The sequence below is a fragment of the Adelges cooleyi genome, unplaced genomic scaffold (genome assembly GCF_023614345.1).
Source record: "Adelges cooleyi isolate 19-005CV unplaced genomic scaffold, UGA_ACOO_1.1 ACOO_flye_CR_arks_rails_tigmint_CR_PRNA_9, whole genome shotgun sequence".
In the NCBI taxonomy this organism is placed as follows: Eukaryota; Metazoa; Arthropoda; class Insecta; order Hemiptera; family Adelgidae; genus Adelges; species Adelges cooleyi.
Window position 1 is genome coordinate 16,254,838 of NW_026096579.1, and position 23,854 is coordinate 16,278,691.

The 23,854-nt window shown below is 31.0% G+C and overlaps 2 protein-coding genes across 3 annotated transcripts in view; one reads left to right on the top strand and one right to left on the bottom strand.

Moving 5' to 3' along the window:
* LOC126846448 (leucine-rich repeat-containing protein 24) overlaps positions 1-23,854 on the top strand; it is a 116,618-nt gene that overhangs the window by 64,056 nt on the left and 28,708 nt on the right. For both annotated transcript variants that reach the window (XM_050585843.1, XM_050585844.1), the window contains one exon: positions 10,285-10,345. The gene's annotated coding sequence lies outside the window, so the exon portion shown is untranslated. The remainder of the gene's footprint in view (positions 1-10,284; positions 10,346-23,854) is intronic.
* Positions 1-23,854, bottom strand: part of LOC126846454 (uncharacterized) — a 52,180-nt gene that overhangs the window by 14,494 nt on the left and 13,832 nt on the right. The window lies entirely within an intron of this gene.

The window sequence follows — 23,854 nt, forward strand, 5'->3', positions numbered from 1 at the left end:
GCAGGTCGGGTTGTTGTATTCAAGTCTTCCCGAGAGACCATAAATAAATGGAGCTTCATGAGTAGGTATATACAAAATATATAGTCGACAACAACATGGGGCGGGGCATTGTTACTTTTTGCAACCATATTTTCTTCGCCGCCGTCTCTGCTGCCGTCTAAACATTGTAGGTACCGTATTTCTATTGGCCTGCTTAATTCACACCGTTCAAATGGTATACACCGACACAATGAACGTCTATCGCGTGAGACACATTACCCGAAGGAGCCGTAATGGAAAAAACGCAAGAAACAACACACCGCATTTTGGAATACCGTATTTGCCGCCCTTGGGAACTCATCTCATCCTTGCCGACTATCTCTAAATGGCCTCCGTTTCGGTGGAGTACCGCAAGGACCTAACATTAACGTCTATGTAGACGTTAGGATCGGCAAAGAAAGAGTTTGAAAATCTTACTGTTACACAATCAAATCACACGGATATCGATACTATGATTTTGTCTTATTCTCTACTAGCATAATAATTAATGTCATTAACTTAAATTAAAAAAAGTTAGTAAATATAATATTAACATTCAAGGACTTAGGGCATTTGTACAATCTGACGCTATGCTGTTGAAAAATTCATTGAAACGTTTTTTTTTTTGTTAAGCTACATTCTTGGTTTTTTTTGTTTTTAATTAAAAAAAGGTTTATAGCACTAGCGAAATCAATTGCTGCACCTATTCCTATTCAACGATAAGCGTTTCAACCTAATACTTCAAACCAATAAATGGTGTCCGCAATGTAAATGTATACAACACCTCACCGCTACTTAATTGCTATACAGAGTCCTATTAACGTGACTCGAACGATTTCTAGAAACGCATCATGGCAGCCGGCCGACTGTAAAGTAATCAGCAGAAACCAACGTGATGTTCAAAACTAATTTAATACTACACTAATATGGTTTGTTGTGAGATATCGACCGAGTCGTCGGGATTTAAATGGATTATCCTAATTATGAAACATGAATGAAATTGCGTTATATCTTGAAAAACATAAGATAACTTCATGGTTTCGCATTAAAGTCAAAAATTGATTCAAATTATACTTAATACGTTTGATAATATGCGAGGCAATGGTGTGTTGTTCACAAGTAATTGGAAATTAATAAAAAAAATTCGATTGATTTTCAATGATAGTGTTATAAAGCTTCGTACAAGTTAACACAAACAAACCTAAACCTTAAGCTAAACACTTAAGAATAAAGAATGAACAAATTAGTGTTAAATTTGTATTTTATCGATGTTCGCAATGGCACTTTTGTCCAACATAAATTATTTACTTTAAACCCAAAAGTCTTTGTACTGTGAAATTATAATAAAAACCAAAATAATCCAAGTTTACTTTTGATTCTAATAATAGCCTATCGAGTAAGTAACTCTAATAATCTCAACGAAAATAGCCATGCTATAATAACAGATTTGTAACGATATCTAGTTGAATATAATAGCTTATTCGATAACCATCGATATTTACACTTACCAAAACCATAAGTCTATGGTAGGACGATATAGTTAATATGTTCCTTTTCCAAGCCATACCATATTTTTCCAATTTATGTAATACCTATTTGAAAAATAATATATATAAGTATAATTACACCAAAACTGATTTTAAGTAACGTTTATTTGTGTTGCCATCCTTCTACGGAAATAATATATGTACATTGTTTTATTTAATCAGACAATCAATCAATAAGTAAAATAATTCAATCAATACAATTTTACTTATCATAACAAAGTATTTGTTTCGGTAAAATGTTCAAGTAGATTGTTTTATTGATAATATTTAGTGTTTTGTAACCCGGCGTATCGTGTAGGCAATTTTACTACGGTTGTGTCTACAAACACAATTGTGTTACATAAACACATGGTATTATATTTAATATATTATTAAATTCAAGTATTAATATTTAATTTTATATTGTCAACTGTTAGATTTACTTGGTTTCTTCCTAATATATTAAACGTTTACTACGCGATATATTGTATACTCTTAGTTTTATAATCTTCTAAAACCTCAATAAGTTCTCATACAGTTTTGAACAACAAAATCCCTATACCTAATGTGTTAAGGCCTTTTATATTATAATAATAAGTAAAATATATCTTAACTATAGCTCAGCCCGACCAAACTATTCTCCGCATCGGCAGAGACCAGGGGAGGGGGTAGGGTTGAGATTCTAAAAACCTTAAAACTAGTGCTACGTTTATTTTTTATTTCAACAAATCGCTCACTCAAAAATTAATGTAGGTATATTGATATGTATTGGTGTATAGAATGCGTACATCCGGACCGTACGTTAAAAAACATACTCTCTCGCGTTTGTATTACTATAAAATAAACTATATTACTGGGCGGTAACATGCTGAGTATAGTACATACTATATTACTGGTCGCCCATAGGAAACCTTCATTCCGGAAAGCATTTTTTTCTCCGTCGGTTCGTTTGGCGAAGTTCGTTTCAATCAATCATACGGTCGTTGACGGTTGACGGTATGCATTCTCTCTTGAGTAAATGGATGTGGGCATAGCTGTGGGTTTATTTTGTTTTTGGACACATATATAACCTATTGCTATGGTGGTGGTGGTGGTTGCAGTGCACCTTGGACCGGCGACACACAGCCAGCAGAGGAAGAGCATTGTTCCAAAGGAATAAAAGTGGTGCACGAAGGGGAACGAAATCCAACGGTTTCTTGTAATACAATTTAAACGCGGTCGTCATCGCCCCCTGGAGGTTCATCCGTCAACGTCGCTACGATTTTTATGGGGTTTTCCGATGCCACCGCTACCTCCGTTTTCCCATTAGCCGTTTTTAACAAACAGAGGCGGAAAAAAAATAAATGTACATCTCGGTTTTCCATCTTCTTTATACAATTGTTTCCAGGTGCGTCGACAAGAAATACCTATTATTTAAGGGAAAATAATAATAATAATGTTAAAAAAAAATACCTCACTAAAAAATAATATTTTCTTATAATAAAAAAAAACGAGTATAAAAATAAATTGTACTATATTATTTAACTCGTAGTATTATAATATTAATTTCAAATTGTCAAAACCCAATGTAAAAATATCATTAACAGTAGTATGTAATATTTTTAGAATATTAAGAAAACCGTTTTTAGTCCATCAGCCATCAGTAAAAAATGTATTCAATTTGAAGAATACTCTAAACGTCTTATCGATTACCTAGTTAAATGTTTAATAAAAATGCAGACAAATTATCAGAGCAGTTTTGGACAATTATTGCGTGTGCTTATAAAATATATTATTTGTATTTGTATTTTTTTTTCAATAAAAAAATATATAATTATAGCTTAGAGATACCTTGTAAGCGATGCGCGGAAACTGTTATTATTTACATTAGGAACGACGTGCCATTTGCGAGGAGTTTCTGAATTATTTGATTTTCGTTTTTGTAGTTAGTAACAATTCGCTCTTAGCACATTCAATCCGTCTTAACGTTTCAACTCTAGCAAAAACGCCGGTGTCTAGTTTAAATTAAGTGTTCGGTTAATAGGTGTCTGGACGAGACGACGCTGTACAAAAGGGAGGCCTCGTTACCGGGAAAACGTCAAATAGAAATCTTCTTAACAGCGTGCTTTGCCGAGCAAGTGATTCGCATTTGGTTCATATTTGTCCGCCTCTAAAACCTTCTCCGCCGTCTTAAATCCGAGGCAATTAATTTCTCCATCAACGGCGACAAGATCCCTGGGTGGACATTAAACATGCCGTACTGGCGGCAACAACAGCTACTACGACCACGACGGTGAACAGCGTTTCGCACTTTCCTCAGGGAGCGGCTGTACATTGTTATTATTCTTAAATATACCGCACAATTAACAGCACTCGATGTTAGTATAATGTTTATGACGACGTGTTAACCGAGTCTGCGCCGTTTATTATATCGCTATCCGTTAATTTATCGCTATCGGTGTTTTAACCAGACCGCAGACACACAATGTTTTAAACTAATACATAATATAATCTTATTGCCTATACAATACAAATGAGTTGTATTTTACTGAAAACAATTTATTGTACAATGGCTTTATTTGGTTAACACGATAAAAAAAAACACTCTGTCTACACTGTTGTAGTACCGTCACTACCGTGTACTACATTACTTAGAGGGTTTTTTTCTTAATTTAATTTTTATATAGATATTAGAAGAAAATTTGCTTTTGATAATTAAATGAAATAATTAATGAAAATTAATTAAATGAATAATTAATTAATGATTTTGACCTTTATTATAAACTACACCATAATTATTTTTTTATTATTAATACATACATACGAGTAAAATATATAAATACATATAGTATATACAAAACATGCGTGGGGTTCTACTTTCAGTGAAGTAGTCTCATTACCATAATTATTAATGTTGTTCTTTGGCTATACTATTTTCAAGAATTTGTTTACGTTCACTACGGGTCCCTGTGACAAGAACTACTACCTTAATTATACTAATACCTCGAATAGTAAATCTATAATCATTTTTTTCAAATGCTGTCTTGGTTAATAATGGGTACGTGCAACTCGGTTCTGGTAGTATGAATATTGTATAAATTGGCCACAGCTCTTAAAAAAAAATGTACCCTACCAGGTCATTGCGAATATAGCCGGCGCCGTCAATCAGAAACTAGACTAATATAGCGCTTTGTTTTTGACAACGAGATTTGTTCATCTAGGAAATAAAATCGCATTTACCGCCATTATGGTACGTCCGGTCATTATTTCCTATGAAAGCGTTTTCCTTTTAAAACAAATCCAAAGTCGTTTGTTCCTCGAAGCAAACCCCTACTGTAGTTTCGTTCAGAGGCTAAATTTAAAACACACCAATGTACATAATATATATTTATGTATTGCTAGTCTGTCACTATGATAATAAATTTGAAACCATACTTTAACCGTGTTTTGCACTTTTACCGTAAACTTACAGGCGCGTTTTGGCAAACGTTTCGACGATACAGCGGTTTTAAAAACGTGTTTTTCCATTTGTATAATATAATTGTGTTATTTTTTTACATGGAAAAAAATGCATGGGTTGTTTATTTTTATCTGAAATTAAATTTTTACTACCTAAACTGCGTGGCCACATTTTGAACTTTTATCCATAATAATACATTCTTTTTTTGGTTGTGTTCGCAAAAAACGTCTAAAATTTCAGTCAAAACCAGAAAAATTAAACAGAGTGAAATTATATAAAAACATTGAGTATAATAAAGAAAGCAAATGAGAAAAACACAACTGAGGTGTTCTTTTGTGATAAAGGGTTCAAATCTACGCGCCTATTTTATGCAGCCTCTAAAAAATATAATTATTATAAGATAAAAGACTATTATAATTAAGTATTTTTTAATATCTCAATATATTTTTCTTTGTTAATCGCAATAAAAATGCCTCATTGATTAAATAACTTTTGTATGGTTAAAACCCTTTTATGAGTTATAAAATTTAATTTAGTACTAGCACTTATTTTTTACAAATTATACATGTTGTAAACGACTTATGTACTAAAACAAAAATGTTTGTTAGCTGCTTTTAGTAATATGTTTTTGATTTGACTGATATGAGTTTTTCACAGTTGTAGAACCTATTGGCCAAATTTGTATACTTGGAAAAATAATGTACTTAATTAAACATCTCATGCGAGAACGAAAAATAATTCCATTTTACAGTGTTTTCATATTTTGGCAGCTTTTTAGGTTTTGGAAAGGTAGTTTTTGACGCAAGAAGGGTCCATCTAACAAATTTAAATTTTGAAAATATCTGGAAAATATTTAAATGTGTCATTGGACGAGCAAAATGGTACCCAGACGTAAGTACTGGACTTGTGGCCCTTATTGCATAAAACAATGAATGTTTTATATTGTCTTTAGTATATTGTACAAACAAAATATAATAAAAACGTTTAGAATAAAAGTTAAAGTACATTATTTAGGTTATGCTTCCAAGTAAAACTTTTTTCAGTATTATAATTTGGATTTATCATTACTATTAATTCCCCCTTTCTGCCAAAAGGAACCCAACCTCCAATGAATTTTTGGAATTTCTTAAAGCAGAGTAAGAATTCTAGGAACAAGAGATGTTGGTATTGGAGACAAAAAATATATACAAAAAAAGTGGTTGCTATCGAATTTAGAATTAAAATATTGAAATTAATTCTGTGGGCTAGTTAACAAAAGTGTAAATATTTAACACAACTTTAAATTAACTAAGTATAAACGTCAGTAAACTTTGGTAATTTAAGGTACTTTTGAAAAAAACAATTTTTGGTTTCTGCGAAAGAGAGAAAAATAATTTGCTCCAATCAGACCAGAGCAGACCGTATTATAATTGAATTTTAATATAAACAGCTTCTGTGAACTAACTTTACTATAATCGTGTAAATTCGTATGACCTTTGCTTGTTTTAGTTTAGTCAAACGAATGTGTTACCTAACACGTTTTGTAATATATAGTATGTTTAATCAATTTTAAACAGTTAATATACATACACGGTTTAATTAATATGTTTAATCACTTTCTTTGTTTAGCTTCAGTTATTTTTACTTATCACTTGCAAATAATTTAACTGTTATTTAAGATCGGTGAACATTAAAAAAAAAAAAAAGTACTATAACAACCCTTTATTTTTTTTATATTAAAGCTGTACCGTAATACAACCATTCAATTGTGTTGCATATTGTATGGAACATAATATAATATATGGGGAGAGAGAAAGAGAGGGGGAGAAAAGTATTGAACCCCAACAGTTGTAATAGTATATATATTTCTGCATAACTTTTATTCGGGTCATGATCGCAGCACAACCCGAGTACCTTTCATTGGCACGGGCATTGTAATGATTATTTAAAAACTCTAAATTATATATAAAAAAAACCGGCATAAAATTATGGACGATGGATACTATGAAGTTTAAAGGGTAAAACTTTGCCAATTTACATACTATCCACTGTACGTGGATGCAAAAAAGGCTGCGTAAAAAACACCGGAAAATATATACATTGTATCACGCCTTTGTAATTCATAATATTTACATACTCCCGTCAGGCAATGCAAAAAACCAAAATCGATTATTTTCTCTCAGCATCTACACTTACACGTGCGCACAATATGTTGTTTGTGTAACAAAACATATATTTTAATTGACTAGTATAATTACAATATAGTAATACTATTGTTATAGTATTCAAATCTGTATTGTAATACAGATTACAGACAGTATTCAGAATTTAATAGCCGAGTATATATTATATTTTTATTAAATAATCGTTTTAACTGAAAAAAGTTTCATACATCTTATAAATTCAGCTAATAACTATATTTATTTGATCATATAATGATAATAATTTATATTGCTTAAATTCGAAATTTGTATTATATCGGTAATTTTTTAAAGTCGAATCCATATTATTGTGTAAGCCACCAACACAATAGTGTTGAGTGAACAGTTAGCGTTTTAATATTATTTAACTAGTGCAATGTAATTTTTGTACTCGCATACCACATAAAAATTAAAAAAATATTCAAACAAAATAATTGTCGACTATTTTTTATTTTCATTATATTACTATCGTTGTTTAAAAATGTAAATTGTATTTGTATCCCATGTAGAAAAAACTAAACTTCATTATAAAACAAAAATACCTTCTCGGCTATCGCATCGTAGCCAAAATTAAATATTTTTAAAAAGTTGTCAAACGTGGTTTGTTATATTTTGTTAATTTATGCTTTCCCCCGAAATTTAACGTTTCAGAAGTATTTACAAAATTTATACAAATAAAATAAACGTAAAATGTTAAAAAAAATGTTTGTATATTTTTATGTATAATAGAGATTGAAAAGATAAAATATAATATAATAGACGGTATGCTGAAATGTTCACAGCAATGTGGAATTTACATTCCTTTCATTTAAAAACGAAGGACAATCTTTATTTAGGTTCAAAGTCCACTAGAATGTTAATTAGATTTTTTAACGGTCAAACACCTTTCGGTTTAACCGTTGTAGTGAAACGTGTTTGATCATATAATATTTACTAATATCTTGTTTGCCGCAACAAAATTATTTTTTAAAAGGTGTTACAACATTTTAGTGGTAAAAAAGATTAATGAATTTTACGTTTTGCGACCGAAATTCAGAATTTTTCAAAGTGTATATTTTGTTTACATGCTAAACATTTAACAATAACAATAATTATTTTGCAAAAAATACAGTTTCTAATTTAATTTCAATCAATGTATATCCTTATATTAAATAAATCTATTTCCTGTATTATAAAAATGTCCATCTGGTAATGATTATTTTTATTTAAAATTTACTACAAATAAAAATAGCTAGTTAAATGCTAGTTGAATAGCTTGTTTACAAATTGAAAACATTTTAGACCTTGAAAAAATTTAACACTACAACATAATATAACGGTAACGTTGTGTTTTTTTCGCTTAATAATTTACAGTAATTCATTTGATTTAATGGAGCAAAAATAGACCATAATTCGACTTGATCCAAACTAAATCTACATTTTTATATTACGTCGATCGAATAAATTCAGAAAGCGCTTTGAACATTTTAAATAAACAATTCGATTATAATAATAGAAAAATAAAAATTGATGTTAACATATATTTTTTCTTCAAAGCGTTACATAAAAGTACAAGCTTTATATTATTGTATTGCAGATATAAATGTTATATGCAACGCTTTAGCGTACTAACTATATAATTTGTTCTGTATAACTGTGTCGTCCCTGTATGTATGGATTTTGTAAATATTTTTATATCCCTTTTCACTAACATAACCGTTCGTTCAAAGGCTTTAATACGTTGTATTGAACAGTTTTATGGCTTCTCTATGGTTCCATTAACAGTTTTTTGAGCATTGAATTTTTGCCCCGCTTATAGGTGACCAAAAACTATTTATTACATATTTCATGACGCGTCCGTTTTGAGACTAGTGCTCGAATTTTCTTAAAGTAAAGAGCAGTGTACAAGTCGTTGACACGAGGTAAGCCGAGATCGATTTTGCACAAAGCGTACTTCCGGGAACCCCGTGAAGAGAACTTCACTTCCGTCGTAGGAATTTTCCGAGAATGAAAGACATGTGTTTGTAGTGTTCAAAAAAAGATAAGTTTATAACTTCGTCGTTCTTTGTCAATGCCGAAAAATTCAAGTAAATAATAACAACAATAAACAAAAAAACATTAACGTACCTACTTGGTATAAAACGCGTACTCTCGCTCATACTTGACATTTCAATGGGGGAAAAAAACCATACAGTTTGATTCATTAAGAACATGACACTCTCCATATCTCTTAAAATAATTGCAATTTTTTAGTGTTTTCTTTTTAGAAACTTTTCTGTTATTTTACAATATCATATAACGACTTAATATACATGTTTACCTTTTTTTAGTATTTTCCAGAGCTCTATACAATTTTGAAACTTAAAAACGATAACGAATTTGTTTGATTAACTTTTTAAATTCAGAATAATTTGCTGAAAATGTAATTAGTAAAAGGTAATTACTTTACAATTTACTAAAGTTTAAGTATTTTAAAAGGAGATAAGAGCTTTGGAAGAAAACACAAAAGACACGACATTAAACATTGTAAAAAAAAACATAAACTAAGGTGTCTCCAAAAAGGAAAACTACAAATTTGCATATCTTTTAAGAGTAAACGAGATGCTTGTCCACAATAAATTATCCTGAAATTTTAGGAATTATCCTAAAAATAAAGCTAATACAGTGGGGTCGGGGCGTAGTGGGAACGGGGAGGTGACAGATCTACAGGAATTATTATAACTGAAAAGTGATAAAATCACTTTTATATAAACGCTTCTATGCTAATCTGTGGCAAGTTATAGAGCGTCGTAATTTTAAATTGAGAAATATGTACATTTTTTGCGGTGTTTTTCTCGATTTTGATGTGGAAGGGATAATTTTCCGCAATTAAGTACTTTACTGGTACGATTTCTGGTCTATAGAATTGCTACACGAAGAAATCAGAGGCCTAGAAGATATCGTGGGTACAGACACCAAAATATAAACAAAAAAATTAAAACACATTATCATAAATACAATACCTTATCAGCTCCACATCGAAACTAAAATGTTTATAATACACATGCATAACCACGCGTATACTATGATTATTAGTGCTGCGCCCGTTCTCTATTAAACTGTTTATTTTTACATATTACAATATATTATATTTGTTTTACAGAATCGCAGCTGGGCTGGATGCGGAGTAGCCACGTCGGGGGCCGATCGATATCCATCGCTAAGTGAGTGAACTCCGAATTGTCGAATTATTTTTAAACTCTCTCTCTCTCTCTCTCGACGGTGAATTTCTTGAACGTGGCGGACCGTAAGATTATGACTAAAGATCTCTTCGAAGATCCCCCCCCCCTGCCGATCAAGGGGAGGCGCAGAAGGGTGTAGATTGATGACAACTGTGTAAGTACGGTCGGTCACGGATCCGTCGTCGTCGGAATTGAAAACGAAACAGAAAAATCTAACCGAATCGAAAATGAGCGAACGGGCATCGACACGACGGTGGCAGCAATAAGGGGGACGACAGTCATTTCCCAGGGGATGAGCGTTATCACTTTCACGGTCGATAGAATCCTCCCCCGCCCCCACCACGCCACCACCCCAACATCCGGTGTCCGGTTTATTATATATAGTGTACACGATGCAAATAAAACGGAAAACCGCCTGGTCGTCCGGAGGCAGCGACGGGATATTTATTAGGTGTGCGTATGTGTGTACTGTATAAATTACTGACGTTCGGTATGTACGTATATAGAACCGTACGGTAATAGGAAATAACGTGTGCGGGTTGTACCACCATCTCGCATTGTCTCTTAGGTATATGGCACACGGGAAAAGCGTATTGAAAGCACAGACAACCCGTCCGTCTATAATTCTCAGCGTCGTTGCATTATAATAGTTATCACCATATTACACAACAAGTTACAAATATAAAACCAGATAGTGCACTTTAAAATTTAAAAAAACCGAAAAATCTAAACAAACTTTAATAATCTCACTTCAGCGTGACCAAAAAAATAAATGAGCTAAAAATAATCCTTCTGTTATCTTAATGCTATCCTTTTGTGTGGCCAAAGAAATTCTACCAAACATTTGTAATATTATCACAATCGAACATTTATTTAATCTGTGATTATATGCGCGGACTGGTCAATTCGCAGCTGCTATAATTGGACGGTTATCACTATTATATAAAATGTATTTTAATATTTTTTATTTTACATTATTCAACGACCGCCGGCATAATAATTTAACATATTTTATTCTTGCTTCTGCGTCCATGAGATATTAATTTCCAAAATAACCGACGGGTACCTGTTCGTTTCTCGACTGGCAGACGGTGGTTTTAACTCGGAAAATACCAAGGCACAACCTTGGCGGTATTTTACACCAACATTTTAATTAACACTTTATCTTTTAATACCTACTCGCTAAGTTGACAGTATTTAATTATGTTTGTATGATTTAATTTAAAAATTTCAACAAGGCTGTCGCTGTAAATGTGTTGCGTTTGTAAAAAGCAAGTACCTACTTTCAATATTATACTAAATTATAATGGCTTTATGGATTGGCTTAGAGCATAATTTTACTAATTATACAAATAATTAAAAAGGTTAATTTTATCCACGTGGCTACAGTCAAACGTTTTCGAGAAATCTTAGATTTGAAATAAACATGATAATAAATTCAATTTTGACATCTTTTTTTGTTTTAGAATCCATAGTTTTTTTTTTTTTAATTCAAAATATATCATAATACTTCTTTTTGACAATACTCACTCCAAAACTATACTTAGTGTTATATTATATTCAGTAATTATCTGTCAATACATATTATTAAAAAATCAATTTTTACATAATTCAGATACTATATTTTTTCCTGATTATAATTATTTATCATTTTATCTGTTTATTAATTTGTATTTATATAGGTAGATATGATTATTATAATATTATGTAATTGTACGGATAGTAAACATTTTTTCGCTACTTTTTAAAACAGAATTAACCTAAACTAATTTGTATTGACCCAGTTTTACTGTAAAATTATTATGTTTGACAAACGAACAGAAAGAAAACAGAAATAGTAACTCAACTGATACTGACTTAAGAAAATATTTAAATGAACATAATAAAACCATTGTTCTTCTTCGCGAGGGTAGTAATTTCTGTAGACATTTATGAGCCATTTTCGTTCTGACAATTGGGGTGCAAAATACTTTTATGTTTTCAGCAATAACGAGCGACTCGATTGAAGACAACATTAAAACCAGACGGTGCGATGAGATGACTATGATAAAGTATACATTGTTTTGAAATGTTTACACGGGCACCGCTATAGTGTTAGATAATTATATCTATCGTGAGTCAAAAGCTAATTTAGTTGGTTTTACTTAGGAAATAAAATATTGCTATATTTACAATGCAAACAAAAATCTTACAATTATTCAGCTTATTAATATATTTTTTTAATTTATACGCTTCGCCGTGCGATAATAATAATAATATTATATTTTTAACAAACTCCGTTCGCGTTCCAAGAAATTATTAAAGTTTTTTTAATAACAACAAAAACCGTATTTTCTTATTTATTTTTTGAATATACATTAAAAACAGTTTGTTTTTATTTTAAACGAATTAAAACGAACACAGTACAATAAAGTCGGATTGGGATTTGAAAACAAGCGAGGCGACTTTTGAATACAAATGTATTTTGAACAAATCCAATTATATACTACCTATTATAAAGTCAATAGCATCGAATACGTACATACATTAAACATTGTGAAATACCAAAATGACTAAAACTGGAACATGTATGTGACAGCTAACATATTTTATTAATTAAAAAAAAAAAACAAATCACAAACAAATCAGATTCCAATAGACACTACTGTTGTATAGGCTTCTGTAACACTCAATTGTGTACAGGTTTTATTAAGTGCAAATTATATATTATATATACATTATACATTATATATTATACATATAATTTATATAGTGAAAATATATTTGCCTTCAGTTTTATATAATATGATATCCAAAGCGAAAACTAAACGTTTGTGAGAGTATAGTATTATAAGTTTAAGGGCTCTAAAACTCAACAACAAACTCGACGAATCGACTTGGGTGATGGATAGATAATATGAGCCATCTTAGACATTTATAAATACTTAAGCAGACACGTCGTTTGCCAGCGTTCGCTCGGTATAGTCGTCAAAACGACCCGAAAAATAGCTTTTATCGATAAATCGATTTCGTTGTGCAGTAACGACTTGACTTCAACAAATCAGTGTTATTTATGATACGCGGCTGAGTGCTTTCTAATTCCTGACAGCTCTGCAATGATTTTGAAATGTTCGGGTAACGTTGAAAGCTATTTTAACTAGAATAAACTGAATAATACACACACAATCTATAAGCAATAATATATTTATTTTTTTATTTGCGCTTAATATTTTATACACGTTGTTGGACGAAGCCTGGAAAATTAATGTGGGTTTAAACATAACGGCACCGAGGGATGTGTGTGTTTTGAGTGCACAAACGGTGACGGATAGAAAAGAAACGTGGGCGAGTGAAATTGGCCAACCAATCTTATTTAGGCCGGCATTTATAAGAATAAGACAAAATAAATACAACAATATTATATACACGTTTTTAATTTAAACTGATTTTGAAATTGTCTAAAAATAAATTCATAAATTGGGTTTTGGGGCAAAATAGAAAAGTAAAACGGTTAAGACGTGTCAGTCTGTCTGTTGCATTCATTCCCCGCATACGCACATGTATCGATATTGCCTACCTAATGCGCCGCCATCGTAAACGACTGGTATAATATGAGTATAATTTTATATAGACACAAAGTAGGTATATAATACATTAATGTATAATGTAAAGAAATTAATATTTAAAACCTTAACCATTTAAAATAATACAATCTTTGCGAACACATATTTCGGTAACAATGTTGTCATATTTAACGCTAAAGGCAGACTAACTGAGGTGAGTGTAAGATTTTTGTCTATTTTTTTTTTTTTAATTTTACAAGTGCGGAAATGAAACATGTCCATATGGTTTTTTTGTGATAATTACTGAAAAATGGAAAACAAGGGACCGACGTGTCATACTACCGACCAGTGTCACTACTATAATCATCACATACAAACTTTTGGAGAGATTTTTGGGCTTCTGGTTTGATGGCCGCGGCATCCAGCTCCTGAACTTCTCCCGCGTTGACCTTTGGGATTTGGCCAGCGTTCCAATTGGCTGTACTTGCAGACAGGAAGATGTCATTGTGTTTATGATATCGACGTTCGAATAATAATAATACCGTTGTTATTAGGTACATGAAACTATAAAACTATTAAACTATACAACCTTTGGCCGGTAACCATGTTAATTGTTAATATACATATTATCGAAATATAATACACTACTTGAATAACTCAAACATAAATAGGATCAAAATTGATTTAGTTTTTGGTTTTCGAAAAACATGTAGTTATGGCTTAAATTCGGGTAATTAAATACCAAAGTAATATTTTTTAATTATTAAACTATGTAGATATTTTCGTATACGAATAATCTACTACAAAACAATAAGAACTGTACCTAGTGAAAATAGGGGGCAGGGTCGTTGCTTGGTATCTAGATTTGCATCTAGATGCGTGTGTGTGGGATGCTAATAGACACAGCATAATAATGAACATTTGTTAATACATATAGTTGTATTTATAAGTTGTTGTATGGAAAATTAAAACAATAGTTAATTAACTATTATAGAATAAATTGAGGTGGTGTTCGAAATAGACGTTGGGGTACAAAAGGGTAAATGGATATATTATTGCTTTTTTCTCACAAACATCCATTCCGTTGATGCGACTCCTATTGGAGGAGAAAAATAACAATTTAGAAATGATTACAGTCGGTAGTTTAACGTTTTTAAAGTCCTATGACAAATAATTTAGCAAAATATTAATGATTTTGCTGGTAGTAATTCCTCGATAAGATTATTATTGCGGCGGAACCCAATAATATATTTTACCTTAATCTTCTCAGTAGGCCCGGGACAATCGTTTCATTATGCCAGATAATATAGTAAATTTATTTTCAAAGGGATGGTTAATAAAATAGGGTTTGTCGAGATTATTTCAAATCGATTATACCAATGAATCAGGTTGTTGACTTTGGCAAACGCCCACGCGAAGGGATAGTAATTTTTATTTTATTGTACGTCGCCTTCGGAGGATTTATAATGTAATTTTACTTTGGCGTATAGCATTAATTATATGTAATCGTTTTGATAAAAATTTATCGAAAATGCCGGTACATATTATTTTGATGAAGTGGTTTTAATGCCATTTTTAATATAGACATTTTGACGTCTGATAAATTATTATAGTGCTATTGAAACAACTTTTTTTCAATTAATGTATTTATATCTATAGATAAATCAAACTATTTGACTGTGGACCAAATTTTGGAAAAAGGTTAATTTTTTATTGTTTTCAGTAACTTATTAAAGGGATTTATGCAAAAAGTATGCAAGTATGCTGAAAATAATTATTTAAAATAATAAACTATACATACTGAGAGTACAAACTACGATAAATATGTTTCAAGAACGTACACACGGTTAATAGAGGGTGTTATCGGCCCCTTCATGAGATTAAATTATTTTTACAATATTTTTTATATTTTTTAAAATATACATACATGCCTGATGCCTGTAGGTTATGTTAATGTATAAATATAATAATATGTAGTACCATGTATAATATATTAGTATAACGGTATTATGCCATTTGGTTGTGTGCACATAACATATTGTTGTTAATTAGAACGATAAATATATATATATATATGAGTGTGGTATATAGCGTTAATGCACAACGAAAGGTCGGTTGTGTGTATAATGGTAATTTTCTCGCGCAATCATAATTATTATTCAATGGCTTTTTGTAAAAAAAAAATACCAAAAGCGATAAATTTGGTTTAACAAACCGACGACGTTATAAGAGAATGAGAGAAAAATAATAATATTTCGGCGTTTGTATTGTTCCGGCGGATAAATTTAATTAAACGGCGGATTGGTATTTTGTGTATATATCGCATTCAAAATGCGTTTTACAACCGTAAATCAGGCGGGGGGACAGTTAAAATTGTCAAGCTAAGTTTTCATTTAGAAAATACTGGTGTTTCTCCATTGCCACCACCGGCGTTCCTCGTCAATTCCTACCGAGAAAAAAAAAAGAATAAACATTGATTTTTTCCCAATGTTATATTATATCATATACACACGGGTCTAATACCGCCGTGTACACCTATGTACACTTGCGCCTGTCCACGGTCCTTCCCCCGTGTAATTCGATATTATTTTCATAACAGCATACATAGATACATATATATATATTTAAATATATTATACACATTATATAACACGGTCGAGTCGCATCGTAACCGAATTACTGGTGTGCATAAATCGAGACACGTCGAAAATTGCCAGAACCCAACCCCTGGCAACACGGGGAAGGCGTTTACAGGCGTGTACGTCGGTGGTGAAAAAAAATTGATTATTATTGCCAAACCCGGTCTCTCATAACTCGATTATCTCCACGGGGTTGCCGGCGGTGTTGTCCGGTATACACGATAGGAATGCTAATTTGTTTTCCAAGCTCGATGGTACGGATCATCCGCACCGACCGTGTACGGCGACGGTTTTTGACTTGCTAAGAATGCGTTGGCTAAAAAATCTATGGTAATAATAATAATACAGCCAATAATACGGCCAAAAAACGGCCGAGCACTGCGATACCCTCGTCTCGGGCAACGAATAGACCAAGCGAAACGTCGTCTATTGTGTGTGTTGCTTGCTTTTTTAGAGTTTACCATATTGCGTTTATCTTTTTTTCACCGGTGCAAAAATCCGGCTGCCCCATTTAGCTTATATTATAATAGTGGATGATAGCTGACAACGTCGCTAGTAGGTAATATTATGTTAAGGACGACCGTCGTCCGCGCAATTTTTCAATAAAACTTAACGTTTAGCTTAACACAGCAAAAAGAGGATTTCATTTTTTTTTTTCAACTTTTATACAGACTCTATTTTTGTACAAAAACATTTACATGAAGTCGTTCGTGGCACAATTTTTAACAATTATTTTTAATTGATTAAAATAATTTCTATATTTGCAAAATTGCAATTTTTGATGTTATTTAATCATTTTTTACAATAATGAGCAAAAATGTACTCTGATCGATACACGAAGAGAGTATTGAAAAATCCAGTTTCCAAAACTGAATAATACAATAGACAATTTCTTTGTATATCTAAGGCTGTTCAAATGTATGGAAGGGTTAAAATAACGTTTAACTCGTTTACTTCACTTTTTTGACGATTTTATTCGAAATAATGTTCTATTTACTGTTGTTTTAATGCTATTAATACATAAGTTTTAAATAAGTGATTATAATGTATTATATTAATATGTTATTTACTTTTGTTAATATGGTGTATAACTAATGATAATACCTATGTTATATACCATTTTAATATATTATTTTATACTTACACAAATTTATTACATTGGGCAACGATTACTTATGTAATTTTATGTACATGAAATTATTTTTAAACAAATTTTAAGTTGTGTATAACTCATAACAGTATCTAAATAATAAACTTCGTAACTTATAATAAAAACAAGTTGTTAAATTTCATCCGACACAATAATCAAACACACAGTGTTACATAAAAACTTTTTCAGTTATACTTTATAAAACAAAACTACGGGTTTTTTTTTAATAGACACTCATCCTATTCATATTTTGTATCTTTTGTGCGTTGAAATGAAACTTTTGAATTAGCTTGTAACCAGTATCACTATTATAATATGCTTATTCATTGGTATTCATAATTCGTTAAACAATTAAACTTTGTCTGAATCAACTCATGCGTTAATTCCGAAAGGATATTTATAAAATGGTTATAAATGTTCTGAAGTATAACAGTTAAAAACTCAATGTTTTTTACTGGATACCATGATGAAATGTTATTAAAATTATTGATATTATTATATTATAAATTTGTATAAAAGAAATTATACGTTTCATACTATTTAATGCGTAATTGGTGAGTTTTATTTATTTTTCAAATATAAATAAAAGCAACAATAATGATTATGCACTTAAGTGTTATCTTTTATAAAAAAAAATGCATTTAAAAAATTACCCATCATTATTATAGGTAAGTCATAATGAATAAATACCACATGAAAACACACGATGACGGTTTATTTGAAATAAATATAGTTGTCATTAACGAATCATCTTCGACAAATGTTTTTTATCATACAAGGACCATATTAAGTTTGAGAATAAGATAATGTAAAACTGGAGTGTTTTTTTTTAGTTATATTTTATAGTGCCAATATAAAATTTGTACATTATTTCCAATGATTAATATTATTGTCTTAGACAATTTTATTTACCGATACTAGTAATTGTAAGTGCAGTTTGTATTTTTTTCAAAACGAAGAAGATTAAAATAGTACAAGAATCAATATTATACTCCACTAGGATAACAAGCGAACGATGTAGTAAAATATAAGAATCCACTGAAGAAATAATGGCCAACGAATTAGGCTTTCTTCTAATTGGAAAACCTGAAACATGCGAATCTCTTAAACTAAATTGTTTAATTAGGGGTAATTGCTTTACATTATTGGATTTTCAACGAGGTAACACAGTAGTAGCAAAGATGCCAAGCAATTTTAGATTAATATTCACTTTATATATTTTTCTTTTTTTGTACTATTTTTTTGTGAATAGTTGTACACGTACCTGTAGAAAAACACAAGTGTTTTACTATCATTTCTTTGTTTGTATTAAGCCACAATTTATAAATAATATACTAATTTGCGTTTATTAGTTAGAGTAACATTTGTTTGACAATATGATTTCTGCTCGTTTTAATTTGTCTCCACACTAGTAGCTTTTCAGTAAACATTTTCAGAATAATAAAAGTTCATTCTTACATTATGCACAAATTCACTATATTTTGTTTTATGGCTTTTATTATCTTGGAAATATTTTTGTGTAATTTGTTCACGATATTTCATTCTCTGGTTGACTAACCAAAATTAAACAAACACTATAACTATGCTTTTATGGTATCTAATATAAGCATTTTGGATGTACTTAATTTATTGCATTTAAAAAAAAAAATAATAGTATTCACAAATGTTTCTAAGTTAGGCTGTTCTGAATTTATGCGCCTTATTTATACCTCAACAAATAGCTTTCCAACAAACATTAACTTGTTATGATTATACATTTTATACCGAATTATTTCAACCAACCTAATTTTTGGTTTATTATTGTTGTTTAAGGCGTGTGAAACCCAAAGAAGGTATATTTTTCATCACTTTACGAGTAAACTAAGAAAGGTTGTGAAAACGGATTGCGGAATTATTTTTCAACATGAAACATTTCATACTAAAATCTCTACGCATATCAAAGTCGATGCACACAAGGGTGTTTGTTTCCATACAAAATGCGTTATAAAAAACATGCTTTTACGCGCAACGTGTATTATGTGTCAAAACTAAACTTGTAATTTTGCGTTCCATTTGCATCGCTTTGACTAAGTCTGAAATGTTGTTCGAACGCGACAGTTCCATAAAGTTCAAGCAAGACTAAACAATATACGGTGTATATATAGCCTTTGCAATACATTATTCTACTGTCTACACTCCCACAACTGCCATAATAATCAAAACGGCCCGCTAGAAAAAGACCGTACAATGACCTGAAAGTTCTTTGAACAAAGCAAATATTTGGGAAATGCTCTCAAAAAATGTTTCTTTTCGTCAAGTTATTCATCCGTGTCTTACATTTAAAACGTATTTTGTTTTTGTAGTGAATAAACAAACATAATATTTCCTTTTGTATCAAAATAATGATAACATATCGTTGTAAATGTTAAATATGCTGCGAAAATATTTATAGTACCTAACAATAGATTTTTCGTTGACTAGCAATAAAAACATCCTATGTAACAATTTTTAAATTGTTTAAAAAGAGTATTTTTTAACTTTAATATTGCATTGATTAATACGACTAATGAATTGATGATATAAAATGCAAAATAAGTAATTTGACATTTAAGTTAAAAACACACTCAAACAATTTTGAAACTTTGCCAAAGAACTTTTTCATTTTCATCCCACGATAGACCAACACTTGCTATATTTTTTTCCTTTATACGGTGATTGGCAAAACACATTATTTAATTATTTTGAACTGAATAATTATACTAATAATTATAATAATCTGGAGCAGTTTATAAGATTAAAAAATATTAAATATTTTTTCCAAAGAGTTAAAAATATAGTAAATATGTAACAATAATAAAAGACAAAATAATGTACATACTGAATTCTCTAGTACCTACATTAAGTTTTTTTAAAAAGTGAAATGTTTGTAATTACTATTTATTTTAAAATGTATTCAATGAATGATAATTCCGTTAAAAATACTTTTTTTTTTATTGTACTATACTCGTAAAATGTATTTTATATAATATTTGGTTTTAATACACTTTTAGAGTGTGTGTAAATTAATTGTGTTCTTTAACAACTCGAAACATTGTTATTTTTTTGCAGTATTGTTTAATCTAATTATTATGGTGACACGACAAGAGGCCTAACTTAACCTTCATCACAATGTATTTTTTTTGCACATGAATTCCACAGACAGGCGCTTACATGCTTCTATCTCAAACCCGCACTTGTATTAACGCCGTTAGTCTGTCATATACAGGATTAGTAAAAACATAATGTTGCAGTAATTGTGTCTAGTAATTAATTATTTAATCAAAAATTATATTAAATATATTTAAGTACCAAATATTTGTTTATGGCGGGTTGCTTAAATGGGTAACTTTTAATAGTCAAATATATACCTACATAATGTTATTATGGTTCCTTAGTAAAAGCAGGATGAGCTATTGAAAACAATGACGCAAATCGCACCTAATCCTCCGACAGGACCCTGTCAATAGGAGATTGCAAATGGAGCAAGTGCTCTGGATAGTAAGGTTAACTAGAATTAAAAAAAAAAAATTCTCTAAATAAAATATCTACAGACCTACGATACGAAAAGTGGCGTTTTTAAAGTGTCATTACATGCACTGCATACACACCTTGCACGCATGTTATACCGGTAATATATACTAGGTATAATAGGACTTTATCGACCGCGCCTTAATCCGTCCGGCCCAGCGGCGTGGCGGCTTTCGTCTTATAATACATTAAGACGGTGTTCGCATCTATCTACGTTGTGCGTTTATATCTCCTTAGTCGGTGGTCGATGGAATGTATTTATTCACCGAACCGGAAACAAAACGTTCGATCGGCGGCGATAAAATATGCACGTCCGCCCGTCAAAATGGACCACAACCCCGGTCGTTATCTCCGCGGAATTTATGCGGCGCTATTAAAAAAGGTTTATTTTACAGCCATTAGTCGTCCGAAAGCGAACTAAACGTGTCCGCGACGCTTATAATTCACATTAGGTTAATATTATAAACTTATTAACGTCGCCACCCGGCCATTGTTGAAGTCAAACTATGCGGCTTAACTTCATAACCTTTGGAAATTTATAGTGTCCGCCGCCGCCGCCACCTTTCGGACCTACTCTAACTATCGACGAAGGCGTACACAGCCCACGAAGAAAGCAACTATATATGTCTTACAGCTATTTGTTACAATAATAAAGGTAACCGAACAGAGGTACCTAGTCCATAGTGCAGTGGCCCGATTTGACGTGTACTGTATTATTCACAGAATAGATGAAAGCTGAATGGTCACTCTCAATGTAAACAAAAGACTGACTATTTATGTTAAATCTCTACAAAACAAAATATAATAATAATGTATAGTTATAATGTTATCATTATAGTGGTGTAGCCATAACCCTTCGGTGGGCGCGTGGTAGCACTGAATGCTGTTATCTCATCGTGATAACAAACAAAATAACGTGCATTCCGGAAAGTTAAAAAGATGGCCGCCGCGTTTTTGTGTGATAAGTATCTTCTCCGTGTTACTTTTTATCAATGTCCGGGTTGTGCTATTTAACGAGCTACCGGGTGGCTATACCTATTGTAGTTTTAATGTGCCGCTAACAGTAGGACTAAAGTAAGTCCGCCTAGTTAAAAGAAAAAAATACCATTCAATATAATATCTCGGTGATAAGATATTAATGGCAACAGCATTTTGAGAACGATTATAATATTTTAAGATAAGGGGTAAAAACTTATTTTATCATATAGAGTACCAATCGTTTGTCAATAATAAGACTTTTTTTTTGCTTTTGTGTGGCCATATTGGTTTTAGTCCTTCTGTTTACTTCACTATCGCGTACAACCTATAGTATATGTTAGTTAATCTCTTTATATTATTACTACATACACTAAGTCAAGGGGTCGCAGTAAGACGTAAATTATTATGAAATAATATAAAGGCAAACTGCAGTGTGACCAGAATGTCGAAATTACATTTCTCTGGTATAGTTTTTAACTTATTTCACTACTGCAACCACGTAATACATAAATATATCAGTTGCAATGTTATCAGGTTATCATATTATCACATTAAATACAAATTTTTTAATTGATTTGAATCACCATCTAATAACCAGGACTGACTATAAGATTGTGATCTACACAGTTGATAAGGATTATTCCGTGCATTGTTTAACAATCTATAAAAAAGTAGCCACACTGTCGCTCGCCTTCTTGATTACGTCGTTGCTGAGTGCAAGACATTAAAATGATATTATAGATCCATATATATTTGTTACCTTATGCGTTGGGTAAATTTTTTCTGCGAAGCAAGTACCTATTAGGTATATCATAACCACAGATAAGATAAAACTTGAACAAATTTACCTATCTAATCTGTGTCATCATAACAGTTGGCGGTGTGCTCATTTTCCACGCGAACAAACATTGCGTTTTATACTTATTTTCGACGCGAAACTGAGAGAGTATTTTTTTATTTATTATTATTTTTGAACAGATCAGACGATAAGCTTATGCGTTTTTTTTAACTCGATGCATCTTAACGGCTTTGAGAAGATGATAATAAAATCAAATGTCAGCGAAATAAAAAAAATTAAAAATTAAACAGTTATGAAAACATTATGACAAAAAATTAATATCTCTCTTTTTCTTTCCATTCAAACGTCAAAACGTTATTTTGGCACGATTAACGAAAATAAATATCAACATTGAAATAATATTATAAAGAATATTATTATAAAACCAGATAACTGTTCTGTGTGCCTCCACTCAACGTGGTTAATTTGTTTACTTTAAAATTAGCTCTCTATTTTTATTGCTACTAAATTTCTTTTTAATAACAACATCGACAATATTAATCTATTGTTTCTCAAGGAATTCCATAAAAGTAGACAATATATGTTTGAAAAAAACAAATTGATTTTGTTAAAAAAATAATAAACGCGAATTCTTTTAGCAGCGATTACCATGCAACGTGAACAACAACCTTTTTTCTATTATTTTATTTGTTCAATCTAAAGTCAATGGCTTTAGTAACTGATATTTTTTTATACTGCCATCTAGAACGTTCGTGTAATCATTTAATCTACATTAATCATTCTCTGACTTTGTCCATAAGATGAAAAAGTATATTTGCCTGGCAATGTACAAAAAAG